This window comes from Sinohyriopsis cumingii, chromosome 9 (assembly GCF_028554795.1).
Source record: "Sinohyriopsis cumingii isolate HCF-2022 chromosome 9, ASM2855479v2, whole genome shotgun sequence".
Taxonomy (NCBI): domain Eukaryota; kingdom Metazoa; phylum Mollusca; class Bivalvia; order Unionida; family Unionidae; genus Sinohyriopsis; species Sinohyriopsis cumingii.
This window is the reverse complement of record NC_142969.1, coordinates 33884809-33907188: the sequence shown is the minus strand read 5'-3', so window position 1 is coordinate 33907188 and position 22380 is coordinate 33884809. Positions and strand designations below refer to the sequence as shown.

At 34.5% G+C, this 22380-nt stretch overlaps 1 protein-coding gene across 1 annotated transcript in view; it reads right to left on the bottom strand.

Moving 5' to 3' along the window:
• Window positions 1-22087, bottom strand: part of LOC149791513 (uncharacterized) — an 83400-nt gene extending 61313 nt beyond the window's left edge. The window contains exon 1 of the mRNA XM_089969439.1: window positions 21989-22087. The gene's annotated coding sequence lies outside the window, so the exon portion shown is untranslated. The remainder of the gene's footprint in view (window positions 1-21988) is intronic.
• Between the last annotated feature and the right edge of the window lie 293 nt (window positions 22088-22380).

Below are 22380 nucleotides of genomic sequence, written 5' to 3'. Positions count from 1 at the left end.
ATCGCGCTAATGTTACCAGTATATGCAGGGTCTCATTTCTCGGCGTTACAAGATTTACGCCATCTAACACAATTTGACGGCTGTATCCAATAACGGGATCTTCTTTATTGTTGTCGTTACAAGATCAAAACGATGAGGTACAATTTCTGGTTGAACCCAACGAAAAGGTCATTCTCGTTTGTACTTTTGGTGCCTTGAATTAGTAGCTAAACTCCTACCTACTTAAGATATAATGACACAAAACCAAATGTTCAACATTTCAGATACGAGCAAGAGTGTTCGTGGCATACATAACTAAAATATATCATCGATGAATATACAGTAAAACAAAACAAAATACCGCAGACGTGTCGTTTGTACCTATTTAATTGTATTCTCTGCATCTGCGGTAATCCCTGGAACAGTAACGATTATCTGCGCACTGTCAGTGTCATACTTGATAGCACCAGTTATATGAATTGATGTCGCCGTTAAAACTGACGTTGCTTGTATTTTTAATATCATGGAGAAAAAATATATACATGCCTGGTTGATAAAATAAACGAGTATAAGATAAAATTACACACAACGACGATAGTATACACCAAAGTAACTTCGTTGATATCGTCAAGTCTCAGCGATGAAATGATATCAGATCAATAATTTTCAGAAATGATTTAGATTTACCACGAGGCAATTACGTTGTCAGAATCTACGAAAAACGATATGAGACCTCCGATTTAAGAAATAATAATACTGTCGTCAAACGAGCAAAGATCGTCATAATTACTACAACAGATCTTCGCGAATACAACTCCGTCATAAACCACGATCAAGTTCATCCAATCCTGAGTTCAGCGTTAGATTTCCAGCTGAGATTTCAGGGAAGGATATAGCACTAGCACATTTATGACTATATCACAGCTCGCCAAGTATCAGATCAATGTCATTCGGAGGATTTCTACCAAATAAGTCATTGGTATTTGCGTATCAAATAAACCTGATTGCAACCCAGATTGGCAAGTTGTGAACATACATACGAGCAGTGATCAAATCGAACAGATACAAGATGAATTCCTGCGCTGAATCAGATCTATAAATAATCCAAAATAGATATCACTGTTCATGAGCAAACTCCAGACTATGTCGTCGATATATACCAGTCGTCGATCCGAAATGTGTTAGCATGGCCAGAGATAGCACATGTTTATGAAAGACTACCAGAACCGCAACGCGGTGAATATTTTTCAGACGAAAACAAATATTTTGGAGTAATCTCTATAACATATGACGACGTGTTGGTATATTTAATAAGGGGGAGATTGGCACCTAAAAAGGTTGCTCAATTTAATGAAGATGGGACCATAGATATATATTATGGATTTGAAAATTCATTGTGTTATGTGATATTTCGTTTTAACATTATCAGAATGTATTTGATGATAATGTTGTCAATTATAATGCGAGCATAAATTTGCCAAGTACGCAATATAGTATCCCATTGATAAACTTCGTGAAATTCCTTCACATATAAAACAAACAAATACAATCGAAGATGATCTTAAATTTTCCAACTGCAAATTTGTACAGTCTGTCACTAATTCAACATATACATTTACCAATAATTGGTATAATGATGGCATCAAACATTCAATCACAACATGAGTTTTTAAAGGTACTGGTAGTATCATAAACTGATTTACCAAGTTTCTAATTTTACTGAAATCGTGTCAACGTCAACGATATCATTGATTAATAATTTCCACAAATCGTTGACGCATGGTTAAAAATAGCCCCACCAGTGAAATATTCTCCGACACAACAAAGATCCATACGGTGGAAGTCGTCACCAGGTGTTGTCACCATCACATCAACAATTGCAGTTATTCTTGTATGTGAAGCAATTGATGGCAGTCATCAAGTAGATCTTGAAAAATAAAGTCAGGCCAAGTAGGGAGATATTTTCTATGCGTTCACACCTCAAGGACTCCATGGATGTTTGATCGTGTTAGAACCCGTTAATCTAGTTTATTAGTAATGCCAAGATCCGATCTTATCACGGATACATTTCAAACGTACTGATCAACGCAAATACTTGCTTGATTTAAGAAATCATGTTTTATATATTGATCTCTATGTGCATTCGTAGACGATTATGCAAAATCATTTCTTGAGTCGAAGTCCTCACAATCAATTATGTTTGTGGTATTATATAATGTAGCAACACGTGAGAGGTTTTGTATACAATAAAGAGATACTTGAAAGTGCCGTCAGAACAATATTGACGCTTCCATAACGGATTTGTGTTCACCCCTGAGCTGCAGCGAGAACATGTTATTACGATTGTGTGCAATATAGATTAGTTTCTAAATTATGGACATTCTTAAATTTAATTTGATAAGCGGAAAAAAATGTTATTATTTGATTCTGAATAAGTATGAGAATAGAAATAAATATTATATAATCTGTTTCAGAGTACAAATGGCTACTTTCTTCAGATGGATGGGTATATTACCCGTAACGTTTCAGATTATCAAACAATTTCATCACATTGATGGGTATTGTACCAAAATTAATCAGATTAATAGTCATATTCATTAACGATTTTATATTCGATGATTTTATCATTGATTTTAAAATGCTTTTATCGTTATTATCATTATTTAAGATTAATGGTTCATTTCACAGATTTCACGGGTATATTGCCCATAATTTTTCAGATCATCAAACAAATAATTACATCAAATTGATGGGTATATTACTCCAATTTTTTTTTCTCATTCAATGATTGTATCATTGTTGTTAATAGTTATATTTCAGAATTAATTTTCAGATTAAATGATTTAATCACTGTTATTACTATATTTGCTTATCGACCCAATGATTTATCATCGTTTTCAGATTAGAAAGTCTTCAGCCTGATGGATATATTATTCAAATTTACCATCTCGAGATGCTTTATAATTCTTGATGATGGGATATTTTGCAAATTCATTTTGTTTCAATTATATAATAATATTACTTGTCAAAATAATCATTTTGAAAGTCGGGCTAGATGGTCTTCAGCGTTTCTTATCCCGAGGATATTGTCATTGTTTCCGAAGTTACTTTTTATCATGATATCGTTTTAGCTCTCTTTAGTTTTAACCACCACAATATATACACAACTGCGTTTCTTCTGTAACCCCAACATCACATCGTAAACAGTTTTGGTCCCAGAAGTATTCTTCCAACGTGTTGCATGTGTAAAACCAATCATTAGCCATTTGCATCTATTCTTTGAATGAATGATTTTATAAATATATATACATATATATATATATATATATATACATTTTAATTTAAATATATATTTGCCTTAATTACACTGGTCAACAGTGAAATCATTACTGACTTGAAAAGGCCCTAATCTGTAGTATTTTGGTGTGCCGAACACGAATATAACCGTGAAAAATTTGTATTGGCTCTCGTTTTGAAGATATTCATATACCTCATTTTCTATGTTTCACTGTGTAAATTTCTCCAGTAGGACTGCAGCAACATCCGGAATAATGATGTAACATTGCATAATACCATCATGCTCACATCACCCACAGTTGATTGCATCATTTTCTGATGCAATGCAATACTAATGCCATGCGGCTGCTGAAGTAAGTTGACGTCAGCAGTGTACTATACATGTGTAGGCCTATTATACTAATGCCAGGCGGCTGCTGAAGCTGACGTAAGCAGTGTACTATATAAAGCCCAATCAGATAGGTTCAGCATTTAAAATATTTTAGACGTTGTGTGAGACAGTTCAAGCTACTGTTACATAAAACTTATTATTTTATCCATTTACGTACACTAAAGAACAGTAATGCCTCGAAAGTGTGTTAATACCGCGGACAATTTTTGCTATATTTGTGGGGAAGTGACATTTGCCAACCAGAAGAAAAGTATCAATTCTCAAGTGAAGAAGGCATATCATCTTTACTTCGGATGCAAGGTTGGTGACCAAGACAAGCCTTGGGCTCCGCATATATGCTGTGCTACATGTACAACACAGCTTTCACAGTGGTTGAATTGCAAAAGGTCATCAATGCCGTTTGCAGACCCAATGGTGTGGAGAGAGCCAAGCAACCACCTAAATGACTGTTACTTCTGCTTGGTTCCTCCTCTTTCCGGCGGAATAACGAAGTGAAAGAAGTCGAGAATAGTCTACCCAAACATTCCGTCTGCATTGAGACCAGTTCCACATGGTGAGGGACTTCCTATTCCAGAACCTCCAGCAGAATATTCTCTTGATTCATCTGACGAAGACAAAGGTGAGTCGACCTGTTCTTCTCCTGGTCCATCAGCATGCAGTGATCCAGATTTTCACTGTGGTGCATCATCAACCCCACACAGAATAACACAGGAAGAACTAAATGACCTGATTCGTGATTTGGACTTATCAAAGAACAAGGCAGAATTGCTAGGATCAAGACTCCAACAATGGAATCTTCTAGAAGAAGATGTCACAATTACTGCATATCGAAAGCGCCACCAGCAATTGGAGCCTTTCTTCAGAAAGGAAAGTAATCTGATATTCTGTTCCGATATTGAGGGCCTCATGAATGCTTTAAAAATCACTCATGACCCACAAGAATGGAGACTATTTGTGGACTCTTCGAAACTGAGTCTCAAGGCTGTGCTTTTGCACAATGGAAACATTCTTCCATCTATTCCAGTAGCGTATGCTGTCCACATGAAAGAGACATACGATAACTTAAGGCAGCTACTGAATTCCATTGAGTATAACAAGTACAGCTGGCACCTCTGTGGTGATTTGAAGGTAGTTGCCCTTTTAATGGGACTGCAGCAAGGATATACAAAATACATGTGTTTCTTATGCGAGTGGGATAGCCGAGCAAGGGAAATGCACTACATGAGGAAGGAATGGACTCACAGGCAGAATGTAGCCATTGGAGAGAAGAATATCCAACACCCAGCTCTGGTTGAGGCTCAGAAAATCTTGCTACCACCCCTTCACATCAAACTAGGTTTGATGAAGAACTTCGTGAAAGCCATTGACCGGACTTTGCCAGCATTCCGATACCTGCATGAAAAATTCCCTCGACTCAGCGAAGCAAAGATTAAAGAGGGAGTTTTTGTGGGTCCTCAGATTCGAGAGCTTTTCAAAGATGACCGGTTCAACAACTTGCTGGAAGGTGACGCGAAACAAGCATGGAATGCTTTTCGCCTAGTTTCTACAAACTTCCTCGGAAATGTTAGGGCAGAAAACTATAAGGAACTAGTAGAAGACATGTTGATGAAGTATAAGAAACTTGGCTGCAATATGTCTCTAAAGATTCACTTCCTTCATTCCCATTTGGATTTCTTTCCTAGCAACTGTGGTATTGTTAGTGATGAACACGGCGAACGTTTTCATCAAGATATCGCAACAATGGAACAAAGATACCAGGGAAAATGGTCCACTACAATGCTGGCTGACTACTGCTGGACACTCCTCAGAGATGCTCCCGAACAGCTGTACAAGAGACAGGCGAAGAAATCTAAGATGTAGTCAATGACTTGATTTTTTATAGGTAGGCTATTACAGTTGACCTTTTACTATTGGAATGCATTTCGTTATGTAAACATTAATTTCTTGCAGATTACAAAAAACTAGAGCCAATTTTGCAATTTGACTGTCATATTCGTGTTCAGCACATAAAAATTGATAAGAATTGACTAATTTTATTTCAGTAACATGACTTTTGTAAAAATTTGTTGTCCAGTGTTATAATATAGAAGAGTTTGAGAGGCCATCTGCGATTAAACCCTCTAAGGCTAGATTCGATCTTGACATAATATCCTCTCACTTGCCTAGGCGAGCTCTGGTCGTTCCGACGAATAAAACTCTGATTAAAATTATTCGTGTCGCCAAGAACGAATTTCGCGCGATGGCTTGGTTCACGTGTGGTCAACATTCAGAATTATACAAAACGTAGATGCTACAATGAATGACCAAAAAGCAGCGACGATTACTAATTATCTCGACGAATCAAAGATACTGTATTATGATAAAATGTATTGTGGATATAGTCGATACATGGATTACCCTTAACAAACGTTAGCCTGTTCGATTACATTACACTGAATACATTGTAAAGTTAAATAACAATTCCAAACCCGGAATATAGACTGGTGTTGACAGACCTTATTATGAACGAACGCATCCTGTGAATGCAGATATTTGTGCGATCTATACGCTGAATGACAAACCTAGCGTTGCTGATCTCAAACCGATGAAACTGTCAAGAGTTAATTGCGTAGCTGAGCGAGTTACAAAAAACTTCACAATGCGATACGTGGAAACGGTTTAACGGATTTAGTGAGTGGGCAGAAACAGCTAAAGATACCGGATTGTCCATCAAAGACATGGCTGAAATGTGAAACATATGAAGATTTTCAAACTGATTAGAATATTACCCGTGAGATTTTGTACGAATCGAACTATAAAAGCAGAGCTACGATAAAAACGCACACGCCTGGAATTCAGATATAACAATATTTCCACGAAATCGAACTGTTCAATTCAATGACGGTGATATGTTGGATTTTATCATAAATATCAGTAAAAGCGATCCTGGATTCGCGTAGCAGTTTCAAAGTTCCAATGATGGAAACTCTGATCAATTTGTACTAAATCATGCGTTGAAATATACCGCTGGTGCAGAACAATTACTGCGTAATTGTTTTACCATTCCGTTAGTTGCTGCTCATTTTAATCAGAACAAATATTCAAGGAAACCATCACGGTTGGATTTTCTTGAAGACATATAATGTAGTTGTTTTCAATACGGACAAGGCCGATTATGGAATACTTAATACGAATATAATGGTGTTAAGTCCGTTTTACATGTCTGCAAGTTATCCTGGAAGTTTTCTTGGAATGGGAGAGTGTTCTGCATATTTGAGGAGATTTGGACTTCCATCACACGAGATAACCACTGTTGCGATAAACGAACCTTTACCAGATTTTGACTTAACTGGATCTGCATGCATTGTGTCATTCGAATTTTCACCGAAAAACCTTCATCCTGTTTTCGTTGTTCGGATAGGGAATCATGTTAGCGAACGCTTTGTTACGATATATGCTTTATATACAAATATTGGTATCGATGGTTATAAGTGAAGCAATTAGATCATATCGTACACACAAAAAATGTCGGTTACCACAACAATATAAATATTCCCATGATGATAATCCTGATATGATATATTTCGGAAATAAACTCGAAAAAATTCTTGGTTGAAAAAAAATGGTACATTTACGCAAGGAGAATCATATGATCATAAATGACATTGTACAAGATTAATTATAGACGATGCTCAATTTGATTTTATACTTGCTGATACAACGGAGAGAAAGACATTTATAAGTTGAATAATGTTAACTTATCGAATGGACTTAGCGTTACAAGTGTGACTTACAATGATGGTGACTAACCACAGTTTACGCATTTAAGATTTTCGATGCTCGCGTACATTTTGATAAATTTATTATTCATGATAAACATATTTCCTGATACCGCAGCTAGAGTCGCCACATATTCATTTCATATCAATAAAAATACAGGATTGCTAGAACAATTACATTTCAGCGCTGATACATCATGGGGCGTATGGAGAAAATAAAACGAGAAAAGATACTAAGTTGTTCTCAATTTGCCGACGTTGAAATAAAGAATAATTATGACAAAAATAAACAGATGCCAGACTTGTCATCAGCACCATCTTTTTAGATCATGTGAGGAGACATAAAACAGTTTATCGCAATGGGCCTTGAGTTCTGGAAAAACAATACATTTCATTGAATTATTCCAGAACATCTTTTCAGGGGATTTTGATCTGACACCCATATAATGATTCGCCAGTGCAATGAACGAGCGAGGATTTAAATTCCATACTTATCACAGCTTCTTCCGATGGAAGGGAGCTACATGGAATCCTGAACGAATTGATGAGAAATATATTCTACTAACTTTTTTATGGGATGAAATATGAACAGTGTCTCTGGAGACAATACAAATATTTCTTGATTTGTTACTTACTAAATATACTGTTGTTATCATGTTTGGTGATCATGGTCAACCACCACCTTTTGTTGGATCATTCCCACATGAATAGTCGTAGATCATTATGAGGTGATAACTGAAGAGCATAGATCGCTTGATCCATAATGAAGAAAGCTTATAAAACTAATCAGACAACAACCAAATAACGTTCAGTGTGAAAAAATGCGTGAGATTACTTCAGAAACTCATATGAATGATGCTAGTAATTTGTGGAGACGAAATGATCTGATAATTGCAAGTAGAAAGATAGATCGTGGTGCACTTCAACAGCAATTATTTATGTTACATAAAGAAAGAATTTCAAATCTACCTGTACCATTTCGTTATCGCCCAGCTGATACCCGACAGCAAAATATCAACGTTGACATTCCAGGTTGCGATAGTAAAGAATATCTTGTGTTAAATGATATTGTATTAGTTCATGTCAGTGCTGTCGAGAGCGCATTAACAATAGACACAACTCCATGGACGCTAGGATATGTTATCGGGTTTCATTCTTCACAACGATTAACTATTTCGGATAATAATATTTGGATTGTTGGTGGTTATATTGAATGGTCAAATTAAGTTTATCTTGCAGTGTCTCGAGTCAGATGCATTTCTCAGTTGCAAAAGGTTATCATAGCCTTCAAATGAAAATAATATTCAATCTGCTAGCAATGACGTCAATTTAATAAGAAAACAATCAGCTAGTTATAAACAATGTGACAAATAAAATAAGAGCGGCGTTTATCTCTATGCTGATTATTCATGATACTGAAAAAAGACAGAATAATTGTTGTGCGCGCTGTAACACAATAATGTTGTGGCATTATTAAAATATTAATTAAACGTAGTGTTAGTCACACATGCGGAAATGTGATGTTCACCTGTATTGAATGTAATCGACGTCGACGAGCAGAGTTCACAAACGTTAATGCGGTGGCAAGTGTGTTTCCTCAAGATTTACTTTAAATGTTCACGTACAAATCCACGCTGAGGAGCAGTTCAGTCTAGTCTGTATATTGCAGGTTTACCCATAGATCTTACCAATTTGAAAATTGTATGTGTGGTGACACTCCATAATGGATCAGTTGCTCTTTGTTTACCACCTTCACGTTCACCAGGTTCATATAAATATCTTACAGTCACATTACCTTTGTTCAGGGATATGTCCTGCCTATACTGATATCCAAATAAACGCTTGACATGTGTTCGATTGAATTGTTCAACAAATTTCATGATCGCAATGAATTGCTGTGTGTTCTCGTCTAATTTTGGCGTTATGATTTTTGTATCAGAGATGACACTGAAACCAAAACATTCCTTGCCGGAATCATCCTGTAGCAACTGTGGCCATCGCAATGGTCCTCGTTGATAACTTCGTTCAAAAGCAGATGCAAATTATGTTGCTGCTTTAGTTGATTGTGGTTCTGCTTCTTTATACCTATTTGCATTGTCAAAGACAGTCAAAGCATATTTGTATGTACGTCATTGACGTCTACCAGTTTTAACGTATCAAACAAAATATCTGCCTGATGAATTTTATCGGGAGCGCTGACATCAAAATGCGAGTAATGAGATTTTTAGATGGTGGTAGGTAAATGTGCCATATTGCTTGTCGTGCTGATCAATTTTCAGCATCCGAAAGTGTGACATTTGATGCATCAGCAAGTTTACGAATCGCTGCTCTACCCCTCCAATATCCTCTTGGCTATAATACATCGATTCCATTATTATCATAATAATGTGTATAAACACATTCCTAAAATGGTCAGAGATAATTGCAATATATTAGGTGTATTTAATGGAGTCGATACACATACTCTGCGAAATATTCATCATATTTCCTTTTCAGGAGATATGTATAAGATTACGTTCAAAAACTTCTTTTCAAAAGCTAAAGCTACCCCAAAACGGATTTATCACAATACATGATCATCGGTCGCGATATCGTGTAGGTCGGAATAACAGTTTTGGTTAAGAGACACCGGCATGGAGGGTGACGAGACAAATTGGGTGTCCGGGAAAGTAAACCATAATGCATACAAAATTTAAACCACAAGCGCTGAAAATAAAGTAACAGAATGAGCTAACCAAATTAGATAAATCTCGGTCGATTAGAGGCTTTGATTTGGCTTTATTGACCTTGTATTTTCGTTTTCGTAGTAATCTTTACTTTAAAAAAAGACTTGCTGATAAATATAAGGGACAGAAAGATTAGAAATATGATTCTCTGTACATATTTGATATCAGCACATTTCTCACATTCTCTATTATGTGAGAAAATCAGCACATGGTATGAAATATAGGTTTATAACGCTTCACAATGCTTTATCGGTGCCAATATAATAATAATAATAATAATAATAATAATAATAATAATAATAATAATAATAATAATAATGATGACTTTGTATAGCGCCTAATCTTTAGAAGCTCTAAGCGTTTTACAACATTAGACAACACATATAAGATAAAATACATATAATGATATGATTACAAAAACAAACAACATAAAATTAGAAAACATGAAAAAAATATGCTGAGATTATTTAAGGTAGGAAGCATTATTAGGTCTTTAAGTTTGTTCTTGCAGTCGAAATACTTGAGTTTTGAGAGCACTCTTTAATGTGATCAATGTGTCTTTGTTTCTAAGTTCAGTGGGCAATTCATTCCACGTTGCTGGGCCCTGTTATGCAAAAGAACGCTGTCCATATGACTTTGTTTTCATAGAGGGAATAATGAGTATACGATTGGCAGATGAGGAGCGTAAGACTCTTGCCGGTGTATAAACATGGGTGAGGTCGGATAGGTATGTTGGACTAGAGTCCGACAGTGAAACGTAGCACATAGATTAAATTGTGTGTTTGATTCTGGATCGAATGGATAGCCAGTGTAGGGTACAGATCAGCGGGGAGGTGTGCTCTGATCGTGGTACTCTAAGGATGATCCGAGCAGTTGTGATTTGAACTTTTTGAAGTTTCTGAAGCAGATTTTGAGATGAACCAGACATAATTGAGTTACAATAGTCCAGTCTTGAAAGTGCTAATGAACACACAAGTGTATTAGTCGCATCAACTGAAAGATTTTTGCGAATTCAACTGATGCGTCTCAGCTTAAGATATGCAGCCTTGCATATGTTTCATGACAGGTTGGTGCAATGTGAGAGCACTGTCCAGATTAATACCTAGGTTTTGTACTGATTGTGTGAATTTAATGTTGATGTTGCTGATATTCATTGTTTGAGGTAGAGGATATGAATTAGAAAGTATTTGTGTTGTGATCAGAATGGCCTCATTTTAGCATCATTCATCAGCAGCTATTTACATGTCATTCATGATTTCACATCAGAAATGGACCTCTCAACATCTTGGATGGTAGCATCAACTTCAGTTGGGTGGCTAGATTTGAATATTTGGGTGTCATCAGCGTAAAATTGGTGAGACACTGGATGATTATGACACTTGAGAGCGACTGAGTGTACAGAATGAAAAGAACAGGTCCAAGAACAGATCCCTGTGGAACACCACAACATAGATCAACTGGGTTGCAGTGTATTCCATTTGCAGATATAATTTGTGTCCTGTTGACCAAGTAGGACTTGAACCACAGTAAGGCTGTATCATGAATGCCAAATACATGCTGGAGACGGTGAAATAATATACCATGGTCTATTGTGTCGAATGCTGCAGACAAATCAAGGAGGGTGAGGACTGTAATCTTTCCGCTATCCAAAACAGATAGAATGTCCTTAACTACTTTTAGAATAGAAGTTTCAGTACTGTGGCAAGGGCCGTATGCAGATTGTACATTGCAAAAAGACTGTTTGAATTTAGATCAGATACAAGCTGGTATAGAACAACCTTTTCTTTGATATTTTATATGAATGGGAGATTAGAAACTGCGCGGTAGTTAAATCGTTATGGTCTAGTGTTGAGGCTTTACAATGGCAGTTTTGAAAAATGATGCTAATTCCCCGGATGAGAGAGAGGTATTAATAACATCAGTTAGTGAAGGCAATACTGGATCTAAGCACTCAAGCAGCAGTTATGTTGGAATTGGATCAAGTTCACATGACTGTGGTGCACCCTTCATCAGGATTGTACGTACGAAATCCATAGACACAGGTTCAAATGCTGCTAATGGTTGCCACTCAAATTCTGTATCCAAACTGTATGGTGACGACGAGGAAATTGAAATTGTGGTGTCAAGCTTATCTCTAATGGTTTGTACTTTGTCACGGAAGAAATTTGCAAGCAGGTCCGGAAGGGCGACTGGAGAGAAGGTAGTTGGAAGTGGTGTACATTTGTTCCTTGACATTAGCTTGTTAGTAATCTCGAAGAGCTTTTTGCAGCTGAAACTTTCCATGCTCTTATTAGTGTAGTGGGCGCATTCGCTGCATGGAATATATGTGTGACATTCTTCTTAGCGGCTTCATAGCTTTGCTTGTGGACAGTGAGTCTTGTGGAAAGCCAAAGCCTCTCAGCTATACGGCGGTCTCTTTTAACAGTGCAAAGCTGGTCCCTAACACTGCTATACCATGGAAAACACTTTTGAATTGATACTCTGTACTTGGTAGCTGGGGCATGTTTTTCAAGCAATGAACGTAGGCAGTTATCGAATTGTTCTGCTGTAGGAGGTAAGCAAGTTGTTAGGTTAGCTTTGATGTCGTGCATTAGTTGGGTTCTATTTATCATACGGAGGTTTATCTTAGTAGCAAACAAAGGTGGAGGGTTAGGGACTGATAGGTCAAGATGGCATATAATACAGAGATGATCTGATGCCAGGTTATGGGATACCAGGGAGGACTGTACAATGGTATCATCAGGTCTATGAAGAATCCTGTGTAAAATGTGACCATGTTTATGGGTGGTTTGGTTAACTGACTGTTTGAGGTTGAAAATATCAATGGAATCTATGCGTTTTGATGTATTTGGTTTCCGGGACAGTCAAAGTGAAAGTTGAAATCTCCAAAAATAATCAGGTTGCCACATATCGAATTTCCATAGTCGAGGAGATTCGGAACCTGCTCCAAAAAGAGGGAGTCAGAAAGCTTGTTTTTCTACTAGGAGGAGGGCGGCATAGGCAGAAAAAATGGACCGACCTTTGCTCCAGTGTGAGTGTGGTTTGGACCAGTTTAAACGATGTGTGGTCGAAATTGAATGTTGAAATATCACGCTATCTTTACTGATTAAACAGCAAAGTATATGATTGTTTCGTGTTAATATATATGTTGTGTATTTCTGGAACATTTATCAAGGCTGTCATAATATGTATGAACATATTATTAAAGACTGTGCTTTATGGCACATTAGTACTCAATATATACCTAATAGTATCATCCCACTTCGTTCCCATTAGTATTAATTGATAATACATATTCAAGAATATGCATATATTTGTTTTATACTTGGTGTCAGAGCTCCTGGACACAACAACATACATCGTGTCGATGCAAAATCCCTATTTGCATTTTCTACGAGTGATGTGTTTTAGAGTATTGTCAGAGGTGAATAACTGCAGGAATACATCATGCTACCTCTGGTATTCAGTAAATTTATCATGCAGATATTTAAGCAAAACAAATATATAAGCGAATTTTCGGTGTAAGTTTTAGGTAAGAAAACATTTATAGAACATCCCAAAAATTGGCATAGTTTACTCGCATAGTTGTCATAAATCTGAATAAATTGTGATCTTTTTACACTGAATGACCTCTAATCGTTGGAGCTCTTTGATTCATCAAGTTGAATGTTAAGAGTGATGCATCTTTTGGAGTAGTGTATTCCAATGGCGTGAACTGGAACCGTACTATGGTCTACAGTTTGACACGTTTTACATTATACAACATATAATCATGCTATTGAACCAAATGCGGTTTCAGGAGGAAAATTTGAGAGTGTTTAAAATAATGGCACCAGTAACTGAATATTTGATGATTCTATTCCTGTTTTCTTTCAATCAGTTTTTCTTTATTTCCCTTAGATGACGGAGATTTAAAATTATCCAAGGTAGAGCACTCAATATCAACCACGTTGAACAAACATGATAACACCTGTTTTCTCCCCTTGAGTAAGTGCGAACCTGTTTGTATCCTAGTGTCCTTAACACAATGTCATGTTTACATTGAAACTTTGAAAAAAATATTTGATCATCAAGATCATAAATTGATTCATTATTCCCGGTATCGTATAAATTCACCATACCTTCAATAAAAAATTAACATAAAACTGACCCATACATTCACTGTGATTATATGGTAAACACGAATCTAGGTTGTTGACACAATTAAACACGTGATAGACAAGTTTGACAAATCCCAGATATACAGTAAAACATGTTTATCAGCAGTGGTTTTAATTGACCGAATTGACTCAAGCAAATAAAAAGGATCCTAATCAATGTTTGGAGTACATTGATGCTTTGTCTAGTGCAAATTAAATTTTCAAACCAGCATTTATGTGAATGACGATGGACAGAATAGTATGTACAATTCAGACACGCTGATTTTCAATGCACATACAATTTGCCAAAGTTAAATACTATAAATTATTCTTAAAGTTCCAATAAATGAATAATGATTGCATTGCATCGCAAGTGCTACAGCTATATATTTATATAGACTGTCAACCCCGATTACTTTATGGTCTGTCCTCCTGCCTGCCCCTATAACCATATCAGCATATTTTATATCTAATAGCAAATCCCATATAGTGAGGCATGACTTGCAAGAAGTACGTCATGGTTTTTCATAATTATAATATTCTTAAAAGTGCCTGTTTTCAGCCATAAGCCTTATTAAAATATACAGAAACGACAATATGTGTGCCTTCTATCAGAAGGATACAGATTTATTTGAAAATTTCATGTCTGGACTCCAACAGAAAAAGCTTCTATATATTTTCAAATAATTTCATTTAAACATTTGGCGATTTAGATGAGTGAGGTTATTTTTTAATTACACGGTAGCAGATCATTTATATTTTCTGAGGGGTTTTCAATAACATAAATATTATTTCTTTTATGTTGTATACATTTGCATGTTCTTTCCTTAAACTGAACTGATCCATTGATATTCTGATAAATAATGTTCTACAGCATCAAAACATTTTCATTTCACTGCACTGATCCATAGATATTCTGATAAATAATGTTCTACGGTATCAAAGGTACAACACTAAAAACCTTGAGTAGGAGTTTCTTACAATATTCTTAAATCATTTGAACTGATCAACTGAGTGCCTGTAAAGAGGTCTGGTCAGTTAAAACTTCAGACGAAAAAACAAAGGTGAGATCGTTCTATCAGCCAACCTTTTCTTAACGTTTTATATACTCATCGAGCACCAATGTTTAACAACAAATATTTCATATAATATTCTAATGCTAAATCCACCACCACAAAAGGAATTACTTTTTTCTACACTTTTCTTACAATACCATATAATACCTGAGGTGAACAGGTTTCATGCGGCAAAGTTACAACCTGTTCTGAGAGTATTACTTGATCTATACAATTTGGGGTTTAAATATAGTGAATGTAAATTGTTTAACATCAACTAGTTGATACTGTTACTACAACTATTAGTGACGATGATGATGGTGATGATGATGATGATGATGATAATAATAATAATAATAATAATAATAATAATAATAATAATAATAATGATGATGATGATAATAATAATAATAATAATAATAATAATAATAATAATAATAATAATAATAATGATAATGATAATAATATTACTAATAATGACACAAAGAAAAAATGAAGAAGAAGAAGAAGAAGAAGAAGAAGAAGAAGAAAAAGAAGAAGAAGAAGAAGAAGAAGAAGAAGAAGAATGAAAACTAATTCACATGTACAACGAATTCAAATTTCTCACCTGTCAAATGTCTATACATATAGCTCATCAGAATTAATGAATGTAAAACAAACGTGAACGTTACAGACTCTAATAATTTAAGTCTCAACTGATCAAGAAGAGTAACTATCATCAAATTTGTTAGCGCCACACCTTTAAACATGCCTATAAGGAAATGCAAATTTCCGGTTTCGATTTTTCTGTACAGGTAATATTTGATTTACGATATGACTATATTGTTATAGAATACTTTAGGTTTATGATATTAAATTATCTCTGAACAAAATCGTGTGAATTTGTAAGATTTATATATATTCATCGATTACGCCTTATGCAACTGTCAGTGGATGGACAAAAGTAAGCTGAGTAAGCAATGTCAACTTTAAAATTATTACTCTTTATAAATTATCAGATATTGATTTAGCACTTTTCTTTATTTACACTGAAGATTTTTAAAGGATTCTTTGCTAGCGTATCGATGAAGAGATTAGGAACCAAACGAAACACTGTTGCCTTATTGTTTCCTTGTGGTTGAGGTAGTGATATTGGTTGAAAGAATACTTGTATGAATCTTAAAATTGTTTTTTTTTTCTTCAGTGATTATTTAATACTTAATATTGTTTACTTCCTTATATATGTGTTTAAGTACCGTATTTGCCACCGGCTGTGTAAGGTCTCGTTGGAACTCTTGTTTGTCTATTGTTCCTGTAATTGTTGTCTTTTTTCTTTATTATTTAAATGTTATGAAAATTACCAAAGAAACCCATATATCAAAAACAATATAAACAAATTTTAAGTCATTGTATTTTCTGAAAGGTTCTTCTAAATGTTTTTGAAGCTTCTATGTAAAACATAAGGTCAACAAACCCAACGACAATATTAGTCAAATGACCTGCCATGGTAGCAACATCGGCAGTCCAACGAACAACCAAAATCTGACAATGTCTAATAAACACTCTGCTAAGGTAACTAAATATATGCAAAGGATCTAAAGGGTCTATCAATTTAATTAGGCAAGTGTCTACCTAATCCGGGCGGACAAAAAGTTTTGGTAAAAAGAGGCTGAAAATGCAACAAGACGACTATTAAAAAGAAAACCTGGAAAGCCAAGGTTGTCAGATTGACAGCTAAACCACTTTAGCCATCATATCAATATTAACAAGCTAGAGATATTTAACCCAAAACAAAAATCGCAATTATATTGATAAGTACATAAGGAAGGTCCTAAATACAATAACATCGATAAGTGTTTAATTAATATAAAATCACAGATTGCAGATAAATATTCTACATACGAATAATGGAGAAAAACATCACATTTTATTAAAATTTTATTTTAAGGTGAGCCATATTTAAAATGTTTTCAAGCACAAACTACGGGGTATACAGATTATAACAAAACATAAGTCATTTCGTGACTCTTAATTTAGAAGACAGCAAACACCATAAAGCCGTTACCCAGTGTGCATTATCAATGATTGTAACGTTAATTTAATTTTGTATGTTATGCAAACCCGTATATGGCCACAAAAAAATATTACATTAAAATGTAAACAATATATTTCCTATTCAAACTATACTGTTGCGAGTAGTGGAATATTGCTGGTTAAACTGTATGTAGCAAAGTAAGATACAATATCATCTTATTTTATTCATCTAATATATTTATGTTTGGAAGTAATCGTGATGTTCATATTCCAGTTGTAAATATTTTAAGACCTGCTGCGGCTATCCTTATTGCACAAGTTAGATATTCAAAAGATTATGGAGCAACATACGTGAAAAGATCTTGATAAAATATGTAAGTAAGATGTTCGAGCCAGGTTGGAAATGGTGCGAGCTTTATAATTAACGAAACAAAGATGATATACAGCTTATTATAATGATACAAAAAAGACCAATTCTATAATTATTGTCAAGATTACCAAAGGTTTCATAATGTTCTTAAAGCAGCAAACTATATATTGCTCGATTATTTTTATTACTTGTTTTGCTGTTTTTAAACTTATAAATTTAGTAGGAAATAGTATACCTTCATTTATGAGGTAACAAACACAATGATATAAACTGTTAAATAAATACATTCTCCAACTGTATTTAAAATAATGCTTATTAGACACGAAATAGCATTACACATTGTCATGCATGTTTAGTTAGCTAAACCGAGAAAATTATTTACACTACTAGGGAGACTTTAATTTATCCAGGAATGTGTCTACCTTAACAGGTTGCAGTACTTCCTGACCAGACTAATACCCGTACCGATATTGCTATTTACCTGTTAAACTTTGTGCTCTCTTTTATTGATTATACAAGAGCTTTTTAATCCTAATATATGTGCTACAATGTGTATACATTAACACATAAACACAACACTTGCAACTATATAATTTGATTAAAGTGATGATGTACAGCATGTAATTCTATGGTTGTGGTAAATTCATTATCTTTTAAATTTCCTTTATGTTCCAGTGAAAGAATGTCTAATGTTCCACATGGGTAAGCTATATGATGTGAAGTTTATAAGTTATACAGTCCGGAACCAGCAATATATATTGGACAGTACATATAAAGAATGAGCATCATATTGATTTTGTCATGTCCGTAATACAGACATTCGTTAACTCTTTGAAAGGTGTCACCTATAGTCAGTGTGTCCTTCTTGACGTAGTAATCGTAAATGTCACGGGGAGAGAGAGAGAGAGAGACAGACAGACAGATAGACCGACAGACAAACAGACATAGAGAGAGAGACAGACATAGAGAGATAAAGAAAGAGACAGACATAGAGAGATAAATAAAGAGACAGACAGAGAGACAGAGAGACAGAGAGAGAGAAGGAGAGTCGACTATTATATAACATAATTTTGCTAGATGGTAAATTTTCTGGTGCATAACTAAACGGCAAAGCATTATTTACATGTGTATATGTGTGTTTATTCATATTGTTATGCTTACTGGTGATGATGCCGGCTTTTATATAGCTTTATTGCCAACATAATTATATATTTTGCAATGACCCAAACAGCATATACATTGCTATAGATACATTTATGTTTTATTTAAGTCAATTTAACCTTCACAAGGTATGTATCTTCAAATAATGGACATACATTGCGTTATCTTGTTGGGTTCTGTGTTTATGTCATTTTAAATTACCTCAAATACATACAACTGTATGCAAGTTTTGTATGCTTCAGCTATTCACATTAGTCCATATGTGAACTTTCACGTCTTTATTAGTGTATGCCCAGATGCACTCTGACATATGCTATTGCATGTTGCCTTACACATATACTCATTATAGTGAATTGTAAATTATGTTAATACATTGACAAATATAATAATATTAACTCTGTGTGAGGCTTTCAGTGACGAGTCAGTGTTAAATTCCATCGCCAGCGCTAGCTGGTGTTATCAGGGTAACGTACCAATATATGTAAACGTGACATTATATAGCGATTCAAACGAAATAGTCGTTATTGTGTCATCTGAACAAAATATTTTCCAAGAACTATTTTTATTACCTGTTTCACTTGGTAGTAATTATTTGCATTATGTTTAACTTTGTTTACGTTTAAAGGTTTATCTTTACTATAAATAAGTTTTAAATAACTGCTATGGAGAAATTGCTCAACTGCATATGACTAAAACCTCAGTAAAGCGATCATATTTCACCTTGCCTAAATGTTAGTTAAACTGGTATGGTGAAAATAGAATACCATATTCAATAGTTTTGCTTTTTTCTACAAGCTACAATCCGAATTATTTCGCTCGGCAGCTTGAAAACATTAAGAAGCCGTCTTCTATTATCCCAATTACCGACAATATCACGTTTGATGCACAACTGATAAAATATCATGTTATAGCATGAACACTGTGATGCAAATTGTAGAATTATTTGTACTAAATATGTATTTATTATGTTTTGGTTAAAGGAATTTATATTAATTTATAATATCTTTGCTTAAATCACTTTTTTGCTAAATGAAATATGAGGTTGAATAAGCGTTGACTTATGTGATTTGTTTACTTAATATTGAATATTGTGATAATTTTATAAATTGATAATGTCATATAAATAATTATAGTATCTCCTTTGAACTTTGCATCTAGCCTTATATAACACTACATTCAAATATAGCTAATTTAAGATGCATACTGCCTCACTCACCAGCAAAGTAAACAATCATTGACCACCTACATTCACCTAATGAGATACTGGATTAAAACGAAAATAGCCACAGTAATTAATTTAAGAAGAATTTAGAAAGGTTCGGTCTTTATACAAAGGTTTCGGAAGGAGAAAAGAAAGCAAAAGAGTAAATAATACGATTACAACAAGTTTAAAATGAATAGAAACAAATCATTATCCAAGCGAATAATACAATATGATTATAAGTAACCCAACTCCTAACGAAACTTGTGCAGCATGTTGACTCCGGAATACGCGTCCCACTTTGGCATGTATGTAAATGGAGTAATGTAAATGTATCAGGTCTGTGTGTGCTAAATTGGAGATGGCCATATCTGCACTGGTAAAATAATATATTACAAAGAGTATTGAAAATATATCCTATCTCTCTTTTGTAAAGCCAAATGAAATATATTCATCCGCAAACAATAATACAAAATATAATGAAAAATAAAATAAAACTAACTACTATGTACCAAAACCAAGATTATAATTCTGGAATAGACTTACAGGCATATGCATGGAAATAACTGGAATATTAACTTAAAGGACCCCCAAAGTATTTTAATAACAAAATATCCTTAATGTATATCTAAGCACTTGTACCTATATGCTGCCACAATGACTGACAAACAATACATGCAAATAAATGAAATACATAGTAAATGAAGAACTTTTAAAAACTCCTTTCTGCTACAATTGATACATAACGTAAATGTAAACTTGAACTATATTAGAATGTATGAATGTATTGTGTAAAGCATTATGCTATTATATCTTGACAGTCATGTACATAGCGGTTGTTAAACAGTCTTTTGAATGTTATAGTGTTTGGTGAAACACCTGATTCAATTAAAAGCAACAGTAATACCATATTCCTAGAAATTTCCAACCTCTGGCGTTCACATGGACTTCTTAAAGTTATGACATATACTTGAGAGAAAACTAAACTAGGAAACAAATAGTAAAGGCAGTAAGACAAACGCAAGGTCACACAAAATACATTTATTTCATGTACTATCTTTTCCTTGCTTATGTATCTCTAATAAGTGATTACACGGAATAATGTGAATGGCCTGTTTTGTGGGGTGAGTGGGGGGGTAGGAGAGTAAGTGCTTCTGACATTATACAGTCATATTCACACCTCTCATGCCGAAACACTATACGTTTGCAAAGTTTGTGAATTGGTTTCCAAGGCGGGACATTATTAAAAGTATTATACACTATTCATCTCCCAGACAAAATCATTAACATATGTTCCACCTGACGGTAACATGCATGATCTTGTACACGCCGAATGGAAAACCTGTAAAACCATTTTAGTATATGTATAAACTTTAACTGTCCGTGAGAAACTAGATAATTTAATATTTTCCATAAAGTACGATAATAACGGCTGGGATAGGGTAATAATAACTAGGTCTACTAATTGGGATGATATGGAATTGAAATTATTGTGATCAATTCCGTTTCCGCATTTTCTTTCTTTCTAAGTTCTAAGATATTAAATATCTTCCACAGGTAATATATTACTGAAATATAAGCTATGACATGAACATGATGTAAACATGTATCTGCGATAGAGTTCAAGCAATCTCTTTTGTATTAATATTTATATACTGAAAATTATGTACAAATAACGTGTGCTCAATGCAAAAATATAGTAAATTTGAATAGATACTACTAATATAATAGGCAAAAATATGAGTTTCTCATTGATAGAAATTGACAATTATTGATTCGCTTTGCAAATATATAATATATAAATTATAAATTAAATGGATTACAATTTGATTTTTTTTTATTTTAGTTATGAATGTGTCCTCGTGGGAGGAATCCTCAAATAAGCTAAGATTTCTTACCTTTATGTGCTTCTCTTCACATCACAATACAATAATGAAGATGATATTTTGTTTTGTGAATGTCGAATATAACAAAACGATATATTCTCCGAAACATTAAATAATCCAAGTTAATGGCACACTTCCTGACAGGTAAATGTGAACAAGATTTGACACGTTTTTGTTTGTTTCGCTCTTGATTGGTACAGGATATCGTGTTGCAGGGTGCGGAGATTTGTAGGTAGATTGTTATAAAGTTGCAAACAGAATGACTTAAGTACAGGAACAATGTCCTGTAACGACTATGCGTGGTAGGACAGTCCCAATTTCTGTGAATTTATAAACTGCGATTAGTTTCGTTTTCACCGATGTACATGTACCTATTGACAGAAGTGAACAGAATACAGTATCAA